This window comes from Podarcis erhardii (assembly GCF_964252035.2).
Source record: "Podarcis erhardii genome assembly, chromosome: 4".
In the NCBI taxonomy this organism is placed as follows: Eukaryota; Metazoa; Chordata; class Lepidosauria; order Squamata; family Lacertidae; genus Podarcis; species Podarcis erhardii.
The window spans coordinates 64,734,717-64,756,849 of NC_138508.1; the positions used below are offsets into that span (position 1 = coordinate 64,734,717).

General features: G+C 40.2%; 1 long non-coding RNA gene across 1 annotated transcript in view; it reads right to left on the reverse strand.

Annotated features, from left to right (window-relative positions):
- LOC309340257 overlaps positions 1 to 22,133 on the reverse strand; it is a 557,080-nt gene that overhangs the window by 245,847 nt on the left and 289,100 nt on the right. The window lies entirely within an intron of this gene.

The following is a 22,133-nucleotide window of genomic DNA, read 5'->3' on the forward strand; positions in this document are numbered from 1 at the left end:
TACATTAAAAATTCAGTGTGGCATAAGGAAATTTTTATTCTGAAAGTGTGGCCCAGAGAAAAAAGTTTAGAAACCACTAAATAGACTATTTAGAGTCATGAATTGGCATGACCCCCGTCAAGTCACATTGTATTCTAAAGAGATGTCTTGTGTTGCCATAGAAGCAACACAAAATAAAGCCACTGCATGATAAGGATGGTCTGATGACATAGGAAACCCAGCAGCAGTCACTTTTTTTGCCAGCTACCCAGGAGTGGGTAAAAATCACACAATCAATTCTGGCCTGTTATTCCTGAGTCTTTGCTGGTTTCCTTGTGGCTCCCTTCTGGGTCCCTGGATAATAACTTCCAGGCCTCTGATTTAGGACTCTTTGAAGGTTCCTGTCCTGATCCCTTTTTGTTTCATTTATCACAACCTTGCTTGGAAAAATGTAGCTGGATATGAAAATGTAGGCTGCAGCTAGGTTGTGCCGTACCATAGACACAATCAGAACCTGCCAATGGATTATGGAAATTTCTAAGGATTTCATGTATGCCGATACATTAAATGTTTCTACATTTATGCCACATCTTAGCTATCCTATATAGACAGAGTATGATATCAATAGAAACAGGTCTTTCTACTTCATCCGAATCTTCACAAAGTCAGATCTAGAATGGCAAAATGAACATTTAACTTTAATAATCCTACCATGTTTAGCATATGGTAATCAATATGAGTGTTAAATCCAGTTTGCACTACTATTCAATAAACAGCATGTGATGAAAGAGATTAATTCCCCTCTCTGAGGCCAGTTTTTAAGGCATATGTCCTACTTGTGCATCTCAAGATGTATCCAGGGCATTTTGTTTAATGATATAAAATTACAAGATTTGCATCCCCTTGTGCCTCATAATTACAGTCCAACAGTGCCATCCACTGCCTTTCTAAATAATGTTCCCAGATCACTTATTCCTTAAAATTCTTCTAGGAAAGCCAGGAGACCGTAAACAAACTCTCTACAATAACCAATAGATATTAAGAATTTTTCAGACAGAGCAAAGCTATTTAGACCCAACTAGCTTTTGTTGGAATAAGACAAGATTTACCCAATAAAGTTCTATGTGTTGAAATAGCAACTAATATAATATTATATAATTTTATAACAGAATGTTTTACCAATTTATTTGAACGTTTAAGGAAAGTTGGGATATATGTGTTTTGGTATAATTATATTGATAATGATGATAATTAATTCTTGTCCCTTATCCAATATCTGGCTATACAGCTATTGCTTTCCCCAAAAAAGGTTAATCTGAATGATTGAATGGAATTTTGGGTTTGCTATTGTCCCTTTCAAAAGGTCAACAGTGTGATTACTGCCTTCTTGGACTGGAGGATTCAGTCCTGTTGGGAGCTGTTTCACAAGGATCTTCTTACAAAGCAGACCTTGGCCCACAGCTTCTCCTAAAATTTAATGTCACCCAGGTGGCCCTCTCCATTTGGGGAGATCTGAGGCGGTATCCCTCTGACTCAGATGAAGCCTGGATTCCCCCTGTATTGGTCTGATTTGCTTTGGGATTCTGCTGAATTCAGTGCACATCCCTACTGAACGAGCTGAAGCTTCACATATTTTATTGTTGCAAACCACCCTGGGACCTTATGGTAAAGAAATGGGTAAGAAACCTAGTAGACTAACAAACCAACAAGAGTGTTGGATTTAGAGGGGGAATGAAATAGTGTTGGGTGGTATCAACATATGGGGAACAGCAAATCCTGGAAGACATGTCCCAACAGTCTTATGCAGATGTTAAATAACATGAGGGACACTATAGACCAACAGCCATGGTGTTGAGCAGAACTCTTCTGGTACCACAGTCAGGGGGTGGATCTCCTAGGAGGACAGGAATGCTGTAAAATGGTACCTGCAAGTATCATCCCAACCAGACAATCTAAAACAGGGTGGCCCAATGCACAGCCCAAGGACCACATGCAGACCTTGACACCTTTTTGGTAGCCCTCAGCAACATTTGATCCCACCCCTCCCATCACAGCCCTCACACTGCCTTTCCAAAGCTGGGTAAGCAAGGTGATGGACTTTGGGAAGGAAGTGTAAGAGCTCTGACAGGGTCCTGGAGTCCTAGTTAGTGTTTTTCCAGCTTTGGGAATAAAGAGGGAAGGCTCTGAGATACTTCCAGTGCCTCACACCTCCTTCCCAAAGCCTAGCACCTCACTTAGCTGGCTTTGGCAGAGGGCTGTGTGTGTGTGCCAATTTTTTACATCGCTCCGGCCTCCCGCCCCCCACATGACAAGGCAGGGGGCAGCCTGCGGGTTCCGTGACAAAGTACTCTTGCGGCCCATGCCATCAAATCCACAGAGGTCCTGTAAAACCTTCCCTGTCCCATAATAAGACCTGAAGCCAGATCGAATAAGATTTAGATTTTTTTTTTAAAGCCATTTGTTCTGATAGCCCTTTTAATAATGGTTTTATTGGGTATTATTAGGTTTTAAAATAGTCATTACAAAATGAACCCATTGACCAGAGGCCAGTGTGCAGTCACAAAACCTAACTTAGCTATCAAATATGCTCTTTGCTAGTATCACACTATTCTATTAATATTGATTATGAAAATATTTTAGGCATCTTACAGTCTTCCATGATAACTGCAAATATGAACTGATAGAGCTTATACTTAGCAACATTACTTGGATGAATATTTTCAGACAACTAGGAGTCTAAGAGTGTAACTCCATTACACTGTGACATCATTCAATGTGGATTTCAGATTATTAACTGCTTTTAAGTATGTGTATATATTCAATATCACCAGAATGGCTTGTTAACATATTTATAAGTCATTATTTATTCTCTTTATTAGCAATTAGGTTTCAAAATTGCTTCACCAATTATAATATCCACTGTGTAAACTAAATGTCACCCATCAATTCAGCTTCACGAGAATAGCTCATAGAGTAATTCAATGCAGCAATTCAAACGGCTTGTTATAGCTCATTATGACGAAAACGTTCAAGCATTTTTCCTTCCTACAAATGTGATTTTACATTCAATAGGCAAAACTGGGTTCATTAAAATTGTTCACCGGTAGGTCTGCAGCAAACTTCCTAGGGAAATGTCAAGATAAGGCAGCAAGGCTTACTGCCAGACTAATACCAAAATATAATTAGAAGAGGGCTGGGTGGTTTACTACCTACTGAAATGAGAAAGTATGCCAGGTCCATTATGGATATTTGTTGGTGGGATTTCAGCTCATAAAATAAACATCCTTAACACTGCCGGAAAAGTGGTGTAAGGGAGCGAGCAGCGTTTATCATGAGTCTTTTGGTTTTGTTTTACTGTACTCCCCCTTTCCTGAAAGAATGCAATATTTTTATCTCAAGCAGTTGGGATTCCCCCCCCCCCTCATATCTGGATAAATGCTGGGAAGTGAGGGGATGTGATCCTCTTCTAAAGCATTTGTATGACTCTCCCCGCTCCCATTCATATCAGTGATAAATCTCCTATAGACTTACAATAGACTTAAAAGGCTAGGAAACATTAAAGCCAAGTGGGGATTTCCCCTTTGATGTAACAGGGTAATACTACTTCCCTTTGAAAAACCCACCCATGCTTTACCGTGGTGGAGTCACACACTTGAGTCTGAAGTACAGTACCACACTTACTTGTCCCAGACACCACAACCACGGCTAATTAAAATGTCAGGGAATGGGTTGGTAGCTGCTGTTTAGAAAGCAAATATTTTGATTAAGCAATAATACTTGGCCAGCCCTCAATCTTGGAACCAGTGCAATATGGTGCAATAATTGTGTGAGGTTGTGTGTGTATAAATAGTTTAGACTGCTGGACTCGATTAAACATATTCACATTTCTATATTCACAGTCCAACATGTATTATATTATCACATTTATACCACACTGATTTTCTTTGGCTCATTATTTCTGATTCATTGCAGGTAATGCATTGCCTTTTCCTAATGTTATGTGATGGCTGTTCTTATTTGATTTCAATATGAAACAAGGCAGATAGATGAGGTATTGTGGATTTTTTTCAGGTGCAGCTCTAGAGACTTGAGGCATTTATTTCTGGTTCGGAGTAAGAAGATTTCAGTGCAGATTTCTATGAAGATATTCAAACAGGATTACCCCAAATAAGGCTTGCATCAAGTGAATACTGATGTGGTGGGTGGGTGGAGAGAGAGAGAGAATTCTGGGCTGGATCCAGAGATCCCTTGCTTTGCTCTCTAAACATTTTTCAGAGACACTTAAAAAGCAGCTTTCCCACTACTAGGGATAGAAAGATCCCTATTTTGGGGGACGATGTCAATTTCACATATGTTTTTTCATTATTCCATCCAATTTCTGCATTAATCTGTCCTTTAAAAAAGTCTGTATAAAATTTGTATTTAAATACTTACACATTTCAATACAAAATACATATTTAATTATTGTTTCACCTCAATGTATGCATTTCTAAACATATTTTGTCCTAATATATGCAGTTTTAATGCATTTTGGTCCTTTTTGAGCTAAAAACTGGATTACAGAATTCAGAGAAGTGTGAAATCTAAAGGACGATTTATGTTCCAATCTGTGTGCTATTATGGAAGGCGCTAATTAGCTCAGTTGGCTTAAAATGTTGACCAAACAGAATTCTCCATCCATATTAATCCACTACCACCCACTAACACGTGTGTTTAAAAAAAAACCCCACTAGGCATGCCCAATTCCTTGGCATGCTTAATGTAGTTCTTTGGAATCTGGCCCATAACTGGTCTACAACCATTTATGAGCCGTTATCCATAATGTTGTTGTTTTTTCTTATTTATTAGCATCTTTACATGCCTGACTCAAGCATTCATGTTTGTGAGAGTTTTTCAACCAGATAAGTGTAACGTTTCCATGGGAACAGCTTCTGAAGCAGGATAAAAAAGAAACACCTACCCTCCCCGCCTCTTGCCTGACTGGCTTAACTTGTACCTTCTTATTTGCTAATCCTCTATAATGAAAGTCAGCCAGAAGCACTCCAAGGGTCTTTGAAAAACTTGATCAGTAACCATGTAATAAAATCAGCAATGCCCATCTGGGTTCTTGGAGGCTTTGCTGCTACTAAGTTTACTTATAGCAGAGCAACAGAGCTTCCATTTGGGTTTGAACCACTTCATGTCTTGCCTCTTCATAGAGCTAGGACCCCAACCACCTTTTTTGTTAGGAGACGCTGTGCCACAAAACTAATTAGTAGAATGAAATTACTTCTGTTGATCTTCCAGTCTTGAGAACCTTGACCCCATCGCCATCAACTAATTATATTAAACCACATTAGAAATCACTGCTCTCACTAACCTCCAGTTAGAGCAGCTAGTAAAAAAGAGCATGATTAATTACAAGTAAAAAAATTATATACTCACATGTATTTAATCTCCAGTTGAGCTGGTCTGGCTGCTAGCAGTGAATATACTTACTTGACCTTTTAAAACTCTTAATGTTCAGACCACAACTCAGTTTGCCTGAAAGGACTGAGACAGTGTATAGGAATATCTGGGTAGCCAGGAAATCAGGAAAGTTATATTCAGAGAATCAAATAATTGTAGAGTTGGAAGGGACCACAAGGATTATCTAGTCCAGTGTTTCCTAACCAGGGGGCATATGGCCCCCTGGGGGCTCCAAGATATCCCAAGGGGGCCCCAGGTGAAAAATGTGTAAAGGGGAGGGGCATAAAAAAAATCCTGATTGGCTGGGCAGCCCACCAGGCTCCTTTTTGCCATGTACATTTTCTTGGAGCGGTCCTGGTTTCTGGCGGGAGAGGGTGATCACTGAGGATCCCATTTTGACCAGTAGAGCCCGCATTCCAGAACCTCCAGGTCAGGTAAGTGCGGTGGTGCGGTGGTGGGGTGGCAATGGGTAAGGCTGGGGGAGCCAGAGCTGCTTGTTGCTGCTGCCGGTGCTGGGCCTGGTGGCAACCTGGGTGTTGCTGAGGGGTGCAGGGACTGTAGGCAGCATTGACCCGACTTTCCAAGGCACTCCAGCGCCTAGGTAAGTGGGGTCGTCTGGTGCTGCTGACTTGCATCTAGTAAATAACTGTCTACTCAGAAAAAAGTTGCACTGAGTTCAGTGAGCCTTACTCCCAGGGAAGGGTGTGGGGGGCTATAGTATTTTATCTAGGCAGCCAGGGCTCCTCCACATGACAAGATCTTTTTGCCCCAGATCAATGAGGACAACTTGCTTTTAAAAATTCTCCCATATATACAGAACTCCCTGTGTGCCTTTTTGACTGTATCTGTAGGTCTGTCCCCCCCCCCCGGGTCAAATAACTGGGGTCAGGTAAATGTTGTCTACTTTTTATAATACATGGAAGATGCATCTTCCTCAGAAGGTTCTGGACTCTCCTTCCTTGGGAGGATTCTAAGCAGGGCTTGGATGGGCACTTGGCACGGATGCTTAAGCTGAGTTTCCTACATTGCAAGGGGCTGCCCTAGAAAGATGGCCCTTGGGGTCCCTTCCAGCTCTATGATTCTATGTTTTTCTGCTTCAACAATACTTCATTATATTCCTATCATTTTATGTAATTGTATTTTGTACAAATTATAAAAATTATAAATAAAACATTCTGTTTACAAACAAACATTTAAATACCTACCTTTCTACCGTACGATGGGGGGCAGGGGCATAGCCAAGATTTTTGTTAGGGGTCAGGCTTTTGTTACGGGGGGCAGAAACTCAGATTTATATCGATTTGTATTGATTTTTATTTATGTGTGGAGCAGCTGCCCCCTGCCCCCCCCTTGGCAATACCCATGGGGGGCACAAGGGGAACAAGAAGGAATCAAGGTTGGAAGGGGGCCACAGTTGGAAAAAGGTTGGGAAACACGGATCTAGTCCAACCCCCCATCAATATTAATCTGAATTTATTTATTTATATTTTTTTAGATCTAAAAGAATACAATTCTGCATAAGTGAAAATAATATACAGTGGTACCTCTGGATGCGAACGGGATCTGTGCCGGAGCCCCGTTTGCATCCAGAAGCAAACGTAACCCGTGTCTGCACGTGCGCAGGTCGCGCTTCGGCACTTCCGCGCATGCACATGACGTCATTTTGAGCATCTGTGCATGCACGAGTGACGAAACCCGGAAGTAATGCGCTCCGTGCAACCCGAAAATATTCATCCATGCAACCCGAAAATATTCATCCTGAAGCTACTTCAACCTGAGGTATGACTGTATATGCAAATATACAGCACTATAAAAAGTTACTAGTTAGATTATCATCTGCAACAGTATCCTTTAAGAATCCCAGAAATACTATTTTGTGATTATAAGTAAAACCCTGATCTATCATCGCCTCTTTTTATTATTTCCAGTATCTAGCTACAAAGGTCTCAATAAGGGTATATGTGCAAGCCCAAAATATATATCACATATCAACAGTGGGTGACATTGTAATCAATAAGCATCTGCAAGTTGATAATATAGCTATAAACCTATAGATACTGGCCCCAATCTATGATACTCCCTTCCATGAGAGAGAAGGTTTGGACTTGTTATGTTTAAAGTTTTCCAGATCCACAGAAATATATACTGGCGGTATTACAACCAGAGCCGGCCCAACAATGGAGAACCTCAGGGAGTGAAAATGCAAGAGGCAGTACCCCAACTAGCCCACCACTGCTGGAACGCCACTGGAAGTGTGGGAAGGTGGGGTGATAGCGTAAGAGGGAAGGAAGCAGTACATATCTTTTTTTTCCCTTTTTTGGAGACCTTCAGGTGGCAAGCTGCTAAAGCCTAACAAATGAAAAACGCAATGAAACATACCCGTTTCACCTTAGGTGGTGAAATGGGGTAGGCTGACCCAATTACAGCTATCTATATTTCTCCCCCTGTTGTAATTCTGTGAGCTAGTAAGAAGAGAGATTTGTTAGCTTTCCTCTACTACTATTGCTTCTATTATATATCCAAAGCAAAGCAGTCAATCCTTGTTGCTAATTTGTAACACAATCCTAATCATGTTTACTCTGAAGCAACTTCTCTTTTGTCCCACTGTGATTTATTACATAATAATGTGATTAGGATGCAATTGTAAAATCACAGTTGTATAGCCTGATGATTGATAGGCCCGGCCCTGCATTGCAAACATTAATGCAATGTTGCAGCTACTCTTGGCTGTTTACCTTGCCATTTTAATTTTAATACTGTACCAATTTATGTCATTTAGCCAATACAGCAAGGTCACGTTTTAGAGCAGAGCTTTCCAAACTTTTCATGCTGGTGCCACACTTTTTAGACATGCATCATTTCGTGACCCAGTAATTCAGTTTTACAAGCAAACTGGAGGTTAAACTAACCCCTTTACAACATGGGAAGCGTTTGTGCGACATGCCTGCACACTGCAGCTGAAACACTAACGCAGGGGTCAGCAAACTTTTCCAGCAGGGGGCCGGTCCACTGCCCCTCAGACTTTGTGGGGGGCTGGACTATATTTTGGGGGGGAAATGAACAAATACCTGTGCCCCACCAATAACCCAGAGATGCATTTTAAATAAAAGGACACATTCTAATGTAAAAACACGCTGATTCCAGAGTCGGTGGAAGAAGATTGGAAGAAATTTAAAGTTTATTTACAGAAACATTGTAAAATTAAGGAATGTTAGAAGGAGGCTGGAATGAAGTTATGTGGCTTTAGCGGAAATATTATAAAGGATTAAGTAAAAATAGATTGTTAATGGATGAAAGGAGGAAAGGTAAAGTTACATTATATTAAGATAAATTATAGGATAAAAATTGGGAAAGATGGAAAGGATTTGCTGAAATAGATAACCAAACTAGAATACAAAAAAAGGGAGGTGCAAGGAGGTCAAGGAAACAAGTAAATGAAAGATAAGTTATGGGAAGGTTCGTTGCGTTTTTTAATTGTATCTATTTTTCTGTTTTTCTGTTTTTTACAAAAAAAAATTCTTCTTTTTTATTGTGAAGTATTGTTAAGTTTTTGTTTAACTTGGAATTATCTCTTTCTCTTTTTGTAACATTTAAAACTTTAATAAATATTATTTAAAAAATAAAAAATAAAAACACGCTGATTCCTGTACTATCCGCGGGCCAGATTTAGAAGGCGATTGGGCTGGATCCAGCCCCCAGGCCTTAGTTTGCCTACCCATGCACTAATGTGTCATGACACAGTTTGGAAAGCTCTGTTTTAGAGTAAATTCATGAATAAGAACATTATCCTGCTTATTAACATTAAATCATTCACCACAGCAAGTTTTTTCCCAAGTCAGGGTACAAACAAGCTTTGCAGAAAGAGGACTAATTCTCTATAATTATTATAATATGACCTGTATTATTTGGCTCCTTTAAAATCTTGAGTGAGGTTCTCCTCACAGATCAGGGCTTATATGCCACACCTTTTGGATCCCAAGGATACTCAGATATTATGTGGGATATAGTAAAGGCTAGATAAAGGGGGAAACCAGTAGAAGACATAGGCCTCCTTGCCCTTCCACTTGTACTAGACACCACTGGATCCTAGGCAGTGATTATCTTGTGCCACTATGGAAATAGGATCCTGTATCCAACTACAGTCACACCTTGGGCTACAGGCGCTTCAGGTTGCGTTTTTTTGGGTTACGGACCCACCGAAACCTGGAAGTACCGGAACGAGTTTCATGGGTCACACATGCGCAGAACGCGCTTTGCGCATGTGCAGAAGCACCGAATCGCAATCCGCGCATGCGCAGATGCACCGCTGCGGGTTGCAAACACTGCGGGGTGTGAACGTGCATCCTGTACAGATCACATTCGCAACCTAAGCATCCACTGTACTTCCTTCCTTAACCAGAATGTATTTTCAGGGAATAAAGTATTTCCTTCTGTTCCTGCCATTCAACTTGCTATTTCCACTTCTTTTAGTTATATTTTGTTCTCTTTAATTTCAATTCATTTTTTATTGCTACTGTAACCATCTTAAGAAATTTGTGATGTTGGAAAACACCTTTTCTGCCTGATATCATTTCCTGTTCTTCTCACGGAGGCACTGCATTAGCTAATTAATCCCAGATATAGTTTTTCCTGTTCTGCAAAATCTTGGACAACGCTTTGCTGCCCTTGGCTCTTTTGAGCGGAAAGGCAGGATATAAATTTAATAGATAAAACAAAAGACGCTTTTTATGTCCCGGTGGAGTTAATAATGCTGCAGGCTGTATCTTGCATCTTTCACATAAAATTTAATCTGTAATACCCTGCAGTGCTGCATTGTTAAAAGCATTTTGCAAGTGCATGCTCAAGAAATTATGGAACGGCACTGGTGCATTTTCTCCTTCTGCTCACAGTTCTTTGGATCCATATCTTCATACTCTTAATAGCAAACTAAAACAGATGAAGGTTGTGAGATATATTTAATATCAGTTCTGGCTAAGGTAACAACAACAGTATTTTCATTCCTTGTGTCAATTGTGGTTGATGTATTTTTTTGTTACAGAAGGGAGTGACAGAAAGAAAGTTTGATAGATACGGACAGAAAGAAGAAACTGTAATGTGATTTACTCAGTGCTCCAATAGATTAGTAGCCACATAAAAGGGGAAGGGACTCTTTTCTCAGTGTTAGTTGACCTTTTCTCTATAATCATATAAAGTGAAACATTTACAGTGTATTTTTCTTTCCACTGATTATTATTTGAATACAGGATTGCCATTTTTATTCCAGAGAATGACAGAAACAAAAAAGATGCATTAGCTACTTTTCTAAGATTACATAGCGTGTTCTCCAATAAATGAGAGCACGTGTTGCGGTGTGGGCCACCAGGCCAGGCCTCTTGTTGCCAGGCAGGTTAATAATTGTTGCCTGGCATCATGATTGGGTAACCGGGTTGCTGGGGCAAATTGTATGTTGCAAAATGGGTGGGTGGGACCATAGTCTTTAAATATTGGTGCACTCTGGTTTCTCTTTCTCTTTGCAGAGTGCATCAGATCACCCACCCGCCCGCCCTCTTTCCGGTTGACCTTGCTTTGCCTGTCATGGGGTCGTCTGCTTTGGAGCAGGGGCCTAGTAGGAATTTTGCCATTTGGTGATTGGCTGTGCCATTTGGTTTTTGCCTACTACTCAGCAATTCGTCACAACTTGTAAGGTTGCGGTTAGGCATTGGTTATAATATGCTGGTGGTGGAGGGGTCAGGCTGGGCCTGCCCCTCCTATTGCACTGAAGGGAATTCCGTTAAAGGAATCCTGGGGCTTGCCATGATTTCGTCCAATCCCTGTTATGGGACCAGGGCCGCCCAATCCCTGTTATGGGAATCCTTGTTATAGGACCGGGCAGGCAAGCTTTTGGGGAGCTGCTGGGGTGAGCGGCATGGGTCCGACACTTAGCTCAAATGACCCCCAAGTTTGACTTTCTCTTCTACTGGCTACCGATCGGACCTCGGGATGTCAGTTCTGTCCCAGGCGGGGGGACAGATAGTCATAACCAATGTCTAAACAACCACTCACTGATTTTGTATTTTAATAAAGTTGTGGCCAAAATAGTGCCCAAAAACCAAAACTAAAATTATTGTTATGTGTGAAGTTATTTGAGGGGTGGCCTGGGGACCTACACACGCAACTATGCTGGCAGTCATTTACAGGGGTTGGAGTTTCTGAAACATCTTCAGTAGACATAAAATATGAAGCTTGTGCCATTTAGATGTTACTCCTAAAACAATCTTCTTTGGACAGGATTCTAAGCATACTTATGCTACATCCTTTAGCCACTCTGTCATAAGCAGTTTGAAAATTACACCTTTACTCATAAGAAAGTCAGTCTTTATTATTTCAGTTGGATTTATGCAGTATAAATAAGTTGTGAGTGCTGACTTCCTGCATTTGAGTTACTCTTGTCATATAATATTGATAGGAAATGACGCCTTGCATACAGTGGCTGTTGTTGCAGAAACTACATAATTCTGAACCATTTGATATTACTGAGATTTGTTCAATGTGTTACAGAAGAGCTGAATTTTGGAATCAGTTATGAATTTGTTAACGCTGTTAAGCTAGCTTCTTGGTGGAAAATGATACATGATCATTTGAAACTTGCTTATCTGATTTCAGCTGGTAATTTATTTCAGAGACATGGAGTTGCAACACTAAAAACCCAGTTTGTTGTATAATGCGTCACAAATGTAGCTGCTTTAAGCATATTGGGTGATTTTCACCAAAGTCATGCTCAGAGTAGACCTACTGTAATCAATTGACTTAGAAAATTTGGTTCACTGATTTCAATGCGTCTACTCTAACCATAACTTAGTTGGATATTAGCTATCTGGATATAGATTAAGTTAATTGCACTTAGGTCCATGTGGAGAAATCAGTTCCATTTGATTGTATTTACCAAGGTAAAAAAATGGTTTGAATTCTATAAGAGATTCAATGGATATAATATAATATTCTTCTTCTTGTTTACTCAAAACCAAGTAAGATGTCTTCCATGAACACAGCCTCAACAGTGAGTCCGTAAGTGACTGTGGAGGCCACTTATTGGATCATTCTTTGTCTAGCTCCTCCCCCTTGACCTTACCGCCTTGGGTGACCCTACTGGGAGTACAAGACTCCCAACGGCTTCACTCACAAGGATCATAGGAACGTGCAAGCCACTCATCATGACAAGGTGATGATCCAACGAGGGAGGTAATATAATATAAAGTGTTAACTGAATACAAGGTAATTAAAAAACTTATTTGAGTTACTCATAATTTAAGCTAGGTCCAATAGTTGTCAGAGAAGAGCAACCCTCCTGACACAGCTCTCACTATAGCTTACCTGAATACGGCTAGGATGGGGTAAGACAGAGTTGGGGAAAAGGCTGTGTGGACACACCCACAGCCCTGACATTGCCAATGTCCTTGCCTCATCCACATAAGCTGAAGTGATGCTAGTGTCAGGAGACTGACTCTGTGACTTCACCACACCAGCCAATATTGCTTGGTTTCCACTTATTTCAGTGTCAACAAATTGTAGCCAACCTTGTCTAGATCCAACATATTTATTTCAACTTCTCTATTGGACTATGGTCAGATGCTGCAATCCTGGTTGATATCTGAGGACTTGAATAAGCCTGCACAGCTCCAAAGATACAGGGGCTTCTAACTTGTGTATAAAGCATTCTGCGCCCCACCATGGCCGAAAATGTTATCAGTTTCATACTAGAGATAATAAAAGAAACTATCACTACTTTCTATATTTCTCCTATACTGTGGAACCTGAAAGGGTATGATTAAACACAGGGGGGGGGGAATACTGTTTGCAGGCCTTTTCCCACTTGGCCTGGGAGAGCAGGGCCCTGATTTACTCTAGCTACAAAAGCTATGACTGTTGAAGAGGCCAGAAGCCATCTTGGTTGTCTCTTAGTGGACGCCCAGAATATCAAGCGTGAGATTCCACAGGCGCCATCTGCCATGAACCACCATCAGCAGGAATGGCAGCAACAGCAGCCGATATGATCCATGCTTAGAATAATGTTTTATTCTCTTGCTAATTATGCTATATTAAATGTGCATTTTATATTTGTCTTCTGAAATGTATTTTATATTTTCTTCTGAAATGTTTAAGAATATTTTGTTCACTTTGCTGCATTAGTTATACATTCTGTAGTCGACCTTTGTAATGTTTTATTTTGAAATCTTTAAGGTAATATTTTAGTCTCCTGTAAATTATGTTGCTCTGAATGTATACATTATATTTTACCTTCTCCAGTAATGTTTTATTCTGGTTTGTTTTATTTGAAGTTTTAATGTGTTGTAAACTGATTTTTTTTCCCCTTTAAAATATAAAGCAGTATAGAAATGAAATGAAATGAAACAAAATTATTGTTATTATTGTTGTTGTTGTTGTTGTTGTTGTTGTTATAATTATTATTATTATTAATGTTTCCCATTAGCTGGAATCACTTCACAAATTAAAATTGCCTTTTATCACACAATAAAGTCAGACATTTACTTCATGCTGTGTACTGAGCTAGTATAACATGAGAGGTTCTTTGCCAGAGTTCACTGCAGAAACAAATACAAGATGTGACAGGTTGGCACAGAACACCTAAGGAGGTGAAGAAGAAAACATATACCAGAGGCAGCAGACCACGAGTTGGACAAATTAGCTATGAAGAGAGTTGACAGCCTGATAGCCTACAATTTTCACAACCAAACAAAATCGCCAGTCGCTATCTAACCTTTGTATAAAATATGCACAGCATGTTATCTTACTGAAAGGCTTATTCTTCCCATCTCTGCACATTCGCATTTAGTGGTAAGTGGTGTCTTGCCACATCATTGCATGCAATCGATCTAGAATGGACAGCACTGTATTGGCCTGTTAGTTGGTACCTTTCCTGATACTCATGAAGAACAGCACTCTGTGCACACTGCAGCTATGTGCAACACATTGCACATAGCCATCCAGGGCTTTGTATGAGCAAGAGTGGAAAATGGTTAGTCAACTGAGAAATGACACCCATTTTCTCTTATCACACCGTTCAAGAATTCTGAATGACTGTGCAAATGAATGAGAGCGAGAGCACTGTCATCTCAACTCACATTGTTCTGCTCTGAGCTTTGGAGAGTTTAGTGATTCCTTGAAAAACAAATGCTATTTTTCAACAGGATGAGGATACACGGTAGATATGGCCTACATTGCCCTTACTGAATCACCTTCTTTTGTCTGTAATTTCTTTAAGCCTGGATAAAATACTGTAACAGGTGTGTAACAAAGTAAGAAGCTGAAAATTCCACATGAGTTAGGACAAGCTTTTAGGTGTTCTGTTTCATAATTAAGAATATTGTCTCTCCTTTAATAAATTCAAGGCATTTTTAACATGGAGGGCAAAAGTAGACCATTATGCAGGGCAAAGAAAACCCACAGAACAATGAAAGGTCATAATATCACCACTTATTCCTGGATGAGGGTTTTGTTTGTTTGTTTGTTATTTCCATAATTTATTCTAATCCAGTATCCTGTTTGTATACTTGGTGAAGAAGGCAAGCATGAGTAGCCGTCACAGTTGAAAGCTTGTTGTTGTGGGAATGACAGTGGATCCTTAGGTTCTAAAACCTTTTCTCAACCTCAGAACATCACATTTTAAGAAAATATTGCTATGTCGACTTTCAGTCTATAGTAACATTTAGGTTGCTGTGAAATGTGAAGCTGGTTTCTAAAAATCTATCATTAACATTTTTTTCCTGTGAACCTTCTTTAATGGTTCTATTAGCGTGCTCCATTGCCCAATATAAGTGTAAGCTTTTGTAGTCAACTTTTTAAAAACGGAAAGCCTATAAATATCCGTCATATAATGGCTATTCCTTCACTTCCACTCCAACCTGATGAATAGAAATTGCATTTCATATCCTGTTTTTCACTGCATCTTACTAGTGATTTGGTTAATTAACACTTCCAAGTATAGCCTCTCTTAGAAATTCAGGAAAGTGTGAAATTGCTTTATTGGCAATGAGAAGGGGGAAGAAATGTTCTGAAGTCTTACATATTGCTCTGATATCTGGAGTTAAAAATTAAATAACGTCACTTACCAGCCAGAAGCTAAAGCAATAAACACACACACATCTAGTCTTTACTCTAGCAATTGTTTAAATTCTAACAGACACTAAAAGATTGTTATTTAAGTTCTTAGATTGTTTGTTTGTTTTGGTACTGTATGTCCTAAATTCTTGGACATAGCATAGTAGCAACTAGAGCATGATTATACATTTTATTCCTGTGTAAGTAAAATTGTTTCACAACCCTTGCAAGGCCATGAGATAGGCAAAAGATCAAACCTGATCAGATAATTATCTGATTGTCCATAACATCTGAATATGCTCCAAATCATAGTGTCAAATTCCAGTTATGGGCAAATGGAGGATAGAAATTTGGTTGGAGATTTTGTTGGTTGTTAATAAATCAGGGATTAACTGCTATTTCCTGCAGAATACCTGCCAATAGCATAGGTTACACTTGGGTGGCATGGATGAAATATAATTTAGAAAGGATTCCACTCTACCTGAATGCACTTCTTGATTGCAAGCTTTTTTAAAAGATAAAAAAATCCAAAGCTAAAATATTTTCGCTTCTAGCAAGAAATTAAACTGTGTAAAATGCAATGGAAAGGAGAGAGAAAAAACACACCTCTGCCATCACTTTATATGCAAAACACTGTGCAGTTCTCAAAAGAGCACTTGTCAGCAGGTGGATTGAGTGACAGTTGGTACACGAACATGTTAGTTTCCCTTGTTCTTCTAAGCTTAGAGGAAAATTACAAGCTTCCTCCCACTTAACAATTGCAAATGTAAACCACCAACTTTCATGGTCAGAGGAGACTGGTTAAATAAATACTTGCTAAAGGATAAAACCTCTTAACGGAGAGTCATGGCAGGGACTCAAAAGAATATTAACTAGGAGTAGGACTCACAAAGAACGCTTGCCTCTGCTCTAATAATAACCGTAGCCAGAGGTGTGCTTGATGGAAAGAATGACTTTTTCAGGGCACATATATGCTAGGTGAGAAGAATCACCTTCAGGCTGCCACATTATTTATTAATTTATTTATTATTGCCAGTCTATCTGTGCTGCCTTTCACAGAAAGGCCCACCCAAGGCTACTTGTGTACATTATTTCAAGTTACCCATGCTCTAATAACCACACAATTGCATTAGTGCAATGCCCTCCGTGGGAGGCTCCCCTTGGAAGATGGCGCAGGAGCAGATTGAACAAAAAGGTTTTCAGGGCCGATTGAATGGCTGGGAAATACAGCTCCAGACATAAATGCCTGGGCCACCGCCCAAAAGGCCATGATCCTAATTTCCAAGCAGGGTCTCTGAGACTGACCACAGGGTTTGCATGCATGCATGCACGTTGTCTTTGGGTTAATGTGAATACAGGCCTCTGCCAAAAGCAAAAATCAGCAGACAGACATGATACACAGGTAGCTTATGTTTCCATGGGCTCAATAAACAGCAAAGAAAACATGGGTGGAGTTTGAAGCAATGAGAATGTGAACTTTTTGTCCATTGTATGCAAGCTGAAATGTTTTAAATAGGGAACAAATGTTCACAATATAGTGCAGCTAATTTTGTAACCCTGACTGGATGGGAGAAAAGCCAGAATGACATTACAGCGGTGCCCCGCAAGACGAATGCCTCGCAAGACGAAAAACCCGCTAGACGAAAGGGTTTTCCGTTTTTCGAGGCGCTTCGCAAGACGAATTTCCCTATGGGCTTGCTTCGCAAGACGAAAACGTCTTGCCAGTCTTGTGAGTTTTTTCCCTTCCCCCCCTTTTTCTAAGCCGCTAAGCCGCTAATAGCCGCTAAACCGCTAATAGCGCTAATCCGCTAAGCCGCTAATAGGAATGCTTCGCAAGACGAAAAAACCGCTAGACGAAGAGACTCGCGGAACGGATTATTTTTGTCTTGCGAGGCACCACTGTACCACTGTAATTCTTGAAAGATTCTTCTGTACGTCATTGGGGGTGGGGGAACAGAGAGAGATAACCTGCATATTCTTTTTTGAGCACCCAGGCAATACAGGATTCCTATAGCACACAATATATTAAAATGGCTGCACTAGAAATAACAGTTCTTTGAAGCTGTTAAAGAATGTAACTATGGTCAAGTCTATCCTGAATAACTCATCTGCTGACTGACATCAAACAATATTTTACTCACATTATGCCAGCTCACAGTCATAAAGAGCAGACCCTCCAAGTATCCCTATTTTCCAAGGACATTTCTGGATTTACAGAAGCCATCCCAGTTTCTATTTTGATCCCAGAATGCCCTGCTTCTCCTTAGGATGTCCCTGTTTTCATTGGAGAAATGTTGGAGGATATGACTGAGTTATCTGACTCCTGAGCCATCTGAAGGCAGCCCTGTATAGGGAAGTTTTTAAATGTTTGAGGTTTTCTTATGTTTTTATATATGTTGAAAGCTGCTCAGAGGGACTGGGGCAACCCACTCAGATGGGTGGGGTATAAATAGTATGGTGGTAGTGGTGGTGGTGGTGAGAAGGAGAAGAAGAAGAGAAAGAAGAAATCAAAATAATGGAATAGGATGTCCCTATTTTCATTGGAGAATTGTTGGAGGGTGTGAAAGAGTATGGCTTGAAGCTAAGAAGCACTTGGGTAGGACAGTTCACAGAAGGAACCTTTACCACCCCGTGAAGGCCCTCTGCCCACAAACCTTTACTGAGGGGGGGTCAGGGAATCTCCTGAATGGAGGAAGTATGTGGTGGGCAGCAGGCTACGGGGGGGGGGGGGTTCAACAACCATCTCATGAGAGCACTTTTGATGATTCAAGCCTCTGTCTTTATCTATAGATAGGCAAGGCCTGACACCTGATCATGCCAAAGAAGTCATTTACCAAAGAGTAGTGAACCCCATGCTTCCTGCCCAGGCCAAGCCCCTCACCAGCCATGCTTTGCACTTTGTTTAGTACTGGTTTGTGTCCTTGGTCTATGCCAATGCCTCTTGCTTGCGTGGATGGAGGATGGAGGTATGTGTACGTTGAAAAAATCTGACTTTTGTCTGACTAGAATGTAATATTGCATCTGTTGCTCCACCCGCTACTGGCATGTAATGTTCCCCCCAAAGCTGCCCTTGTTCTGAAAAACTCTTATAGAGTTATACAATTTGCTCGCCGTGTTTCCCATTACTTCAGAAGGATTCCATTTTTGGTACTTGATTGGGCATATATGTACACTTCCATTTTTTAAAACAGTACCCTAAAATAATATCCTGGCCCCTTACATGAAAGACGTTTAGCCTAAGGCCTTTGCTAATAAGGGCTCCAGCCACTCATAATATAACAACAAACCATTAAGAGACTGAGGCTCAAGCTTCAGGAAAGGTGCTTGTGCAAAGAGAATTGCCCTCTTGAGGCAAACAATCATGTGAAATGCTTTTTTCTTCTTCTACCTTTGCTCATTCAATGCAATTGGATAGCTCTATCAAAACAATGAAGACGCAAATTGGGATTCTAACCAAATCTACAAGGAATGCAAAGGGCTCCCTGAGTTATTACTGAGGAATACACATTTTTTGAGATAAGCTTGTAATGCCTTTTTAAAAGTTGGCCAGCTGCCCAAAAGGCAGCTTAGCATATCTTGGTAATGGAAAATTTCCTCTAATTCTGCCCATGAGTAAGTAAGCCTTTTAGCTGAATGAACTCTAATTTGAAAGTATTCGTAGTAGAGACTTCAGCATTCTCCCCTTCTAGGAAATAATCATTATTACTAATGTGTACCTAGAGACTGAGAGCCCTAACTTTGATTTCTAATGAAAAATAGTCTATATTGAGAAATCTTTCCACTATTTTTAGGCACTATTACAACATTTGCATTTACATCCAGTACCTGCAGTGCCCTCTTCTCTTTTGGAGGCATATGGTTTGAGGCACCAAGTCTCTGATCTCATTTAAAAATTTAGACAGCATTTGCTGATAGACTTAATTGGTAAGATAGTATCTGAAGTCAGGACAAAATATTATATTCTTCTCAGATGAAAGATTCACTGTCATCTTGCATTACCGTAGAGTTCTTAGCCATCTATCCGGTGCGGAAAATCGCTAATATTATTAATGAAGGCATACCTATCACAGGTTTATTTTTTGTTGGAGACGGCATTAATAGCTACCCAACATTATTTTGGTGGCTTTGAAAATTCCCAGTTTTCCTATTTTCTTATTTTTCAACATTCCAACACCTGTTTGTTTGTTTGTTTGTTTGTTTGTTTGTTTGTTTGTTTAAGAAATTTTTGTACTGCCTTTAAAACTATCTCTCCCTAAGATGGCTCACAAAAGGAGAAAGCAAAACAATAAAACAATTCTTAAAACTGAACATCAAACAATATGCAAAGCATCAAACAGATTAAAATTGATAAGCAAAAATCTAACCAAAGATTCAGGAAGAAGAATAAAGTCAAGCACGAAAAAACTCTGACATAATCAAGGTTTTCTAAACTCTTCTGAAATGTAAGAGAGGGCTTGCTGATTTTCCCATTGTTTTGCTTACTAAGTTGGGCAAACCAGTTTTAAGACATAACCATGAAATTATAAAATCTCATGCTGGAGAACCTGTGAGGCATAGGAAACAGCTCAAAGGCTAGAAGCAGATGTGGCTACCTTGGTTTGGCAGGGTGGCTGCAGTGAGAATGATTACCGAATTTTAAATTTTTATGTCAGGTGCTGCCTGTTGCAATCTTACCCATCCACTTTTTAAAATAGCAAATTTGTTGGGATGCTTTATTGCAGTGGCTGGGGGAGCATGCAAGGGTCAAACAAACTGTGTGTTTGCACAGGTGCTCTGGAGAATTGGAAATAACAAGCATGTAATTTCACAATGATGCAGCCCAATTAAGGCAATTTGTTTAGTTCAGGCTTCCTCAACCTCGGCCCTCCAGATGTTTTTGGCCTACAACTCCCATGATCCCTAGCTAGCAGGGCCAATGGTCGGGGATGATGGGAATTGTAGTCTCAAAACATCTGGAGGGCCGAGGTTGAGGAAGCCTGATTTAGTTGATATGAAATTCACCAGAGATCCAGTGGTTGAGAATGAAGACCACTGCAGAAACCACAACCCAAACCTTCCCATTCTTGCAAATTAAAAGGGTGTCACAGCAAAATAGTGATAATCCCTTCGCGGTAGCCAAGCTACAAGTGTGGGTCAATTAGCATCTTTTCCCTCTCCATTGATGCCTAGTCTGAACCAGTCCCAAATCTGTCGGGAGTGACCAGTTCAAGATTCTGGATTTGTTCAAATCCACTGTACGTACCTAGTGTATATGCTTTCATTCAAATCCACTGTACGTACCTAGTGTATATGCTTTCATTGAAGGAAGAACATAATATAGATATGAGAGAGTAAAAGATTTTGGATGTGTTCTAGATTGCAACACATCCATGGGGCTTTTATTGTTGACATAACTCCAAATGAGTTATGTGAGCCTATAGAGTTTTATTTTCTGCCTCCACAAGGAAAGCCTGGCTAGCTCATGAAAGGCTGTCTTCCTCGCTATAGCCTGTGTGTGCAATGAGAACTTGGTAATTTATTCTATGTTGCTCACTTAACCTCTGTAATGAGAACATACTCTCAGTGAGATTTGGTTCTGCTTTCTTTGCTGAAAGAGATATGAGTTATAGTTTGCATTATTCACAAGTTGTGCACCACAAAAGATATCCCACTGCCCTCATTAACCATCACTTAAATCTAAATGAAACTTCTGAATTTCCAACTCAGTGAAAGGATTATGGGATCAAATATAATTAAATCACTGAAAGTGCTTAAATGAACAGCACATGCTAGGTCTCTTGCAATGTTGGGTTCAGCAGTTTATTTTGCCTTCCATTTAAAAGGTTTAATCATTATACTGAAACTAATAAGAAATTAATAGATTTCTAAAATCCTGCAAGCACCGAAGATCTTACAACCATGCATTAATCTTAATTACAAAACGTTATGCTTGAGTTCCTTCCATATGCATGATTACAACATGGACTGAACTGAAAAAATCTCGTAAACTCTTCAGCAAATATACAAGCCACACTGAATGATGGTCAATAAAATCTTTAAGTAAAACTTTGACAGCAAAGAGCCTGAGCTCTTCATTCACCTGTGTGCCCCTCTGACAGCAATCTGTTTTCAAATGCCTTTAGTATCTGCACCACGGCACATCATAGGAGGTTGACTACTGACATATAAACATGATGGCTCTCTCCATGTAATCTAGGTAAAGGTAAAGGGACCCCTGACAGTTAAGTGCAGTTGCAAATGACTGGGGTTGCAGTGCTCATCTCGCTTTACAGGCCGAGGGAGCCAGTTTTTCCAGGTCATGTGGCCAACATGACTAAGTTGCTTCTGGCACAACGGAACACCAACACCAGAGCAGTGCATAGAAACACCATTTACCTTCCCGCCTGAGTGGTACCGATTAATCTACTAGCATGTTTGGCGTGCTTTCAAACTGCTAGGTTGGCAGGAGCTGGGACCGAGCAACGGGAGCTCACCCTGTCATGGGGATTCGAACCACCAACCTTTTGATCGGCAAGCCCAAAGGCTCAGTGGCTTAGACCACAGGTTCCCTGACATTTCAGTTAAGTCAATGTCCATGCACTAAGCAAACTTTCAGAATTTCAAAAGGTCTG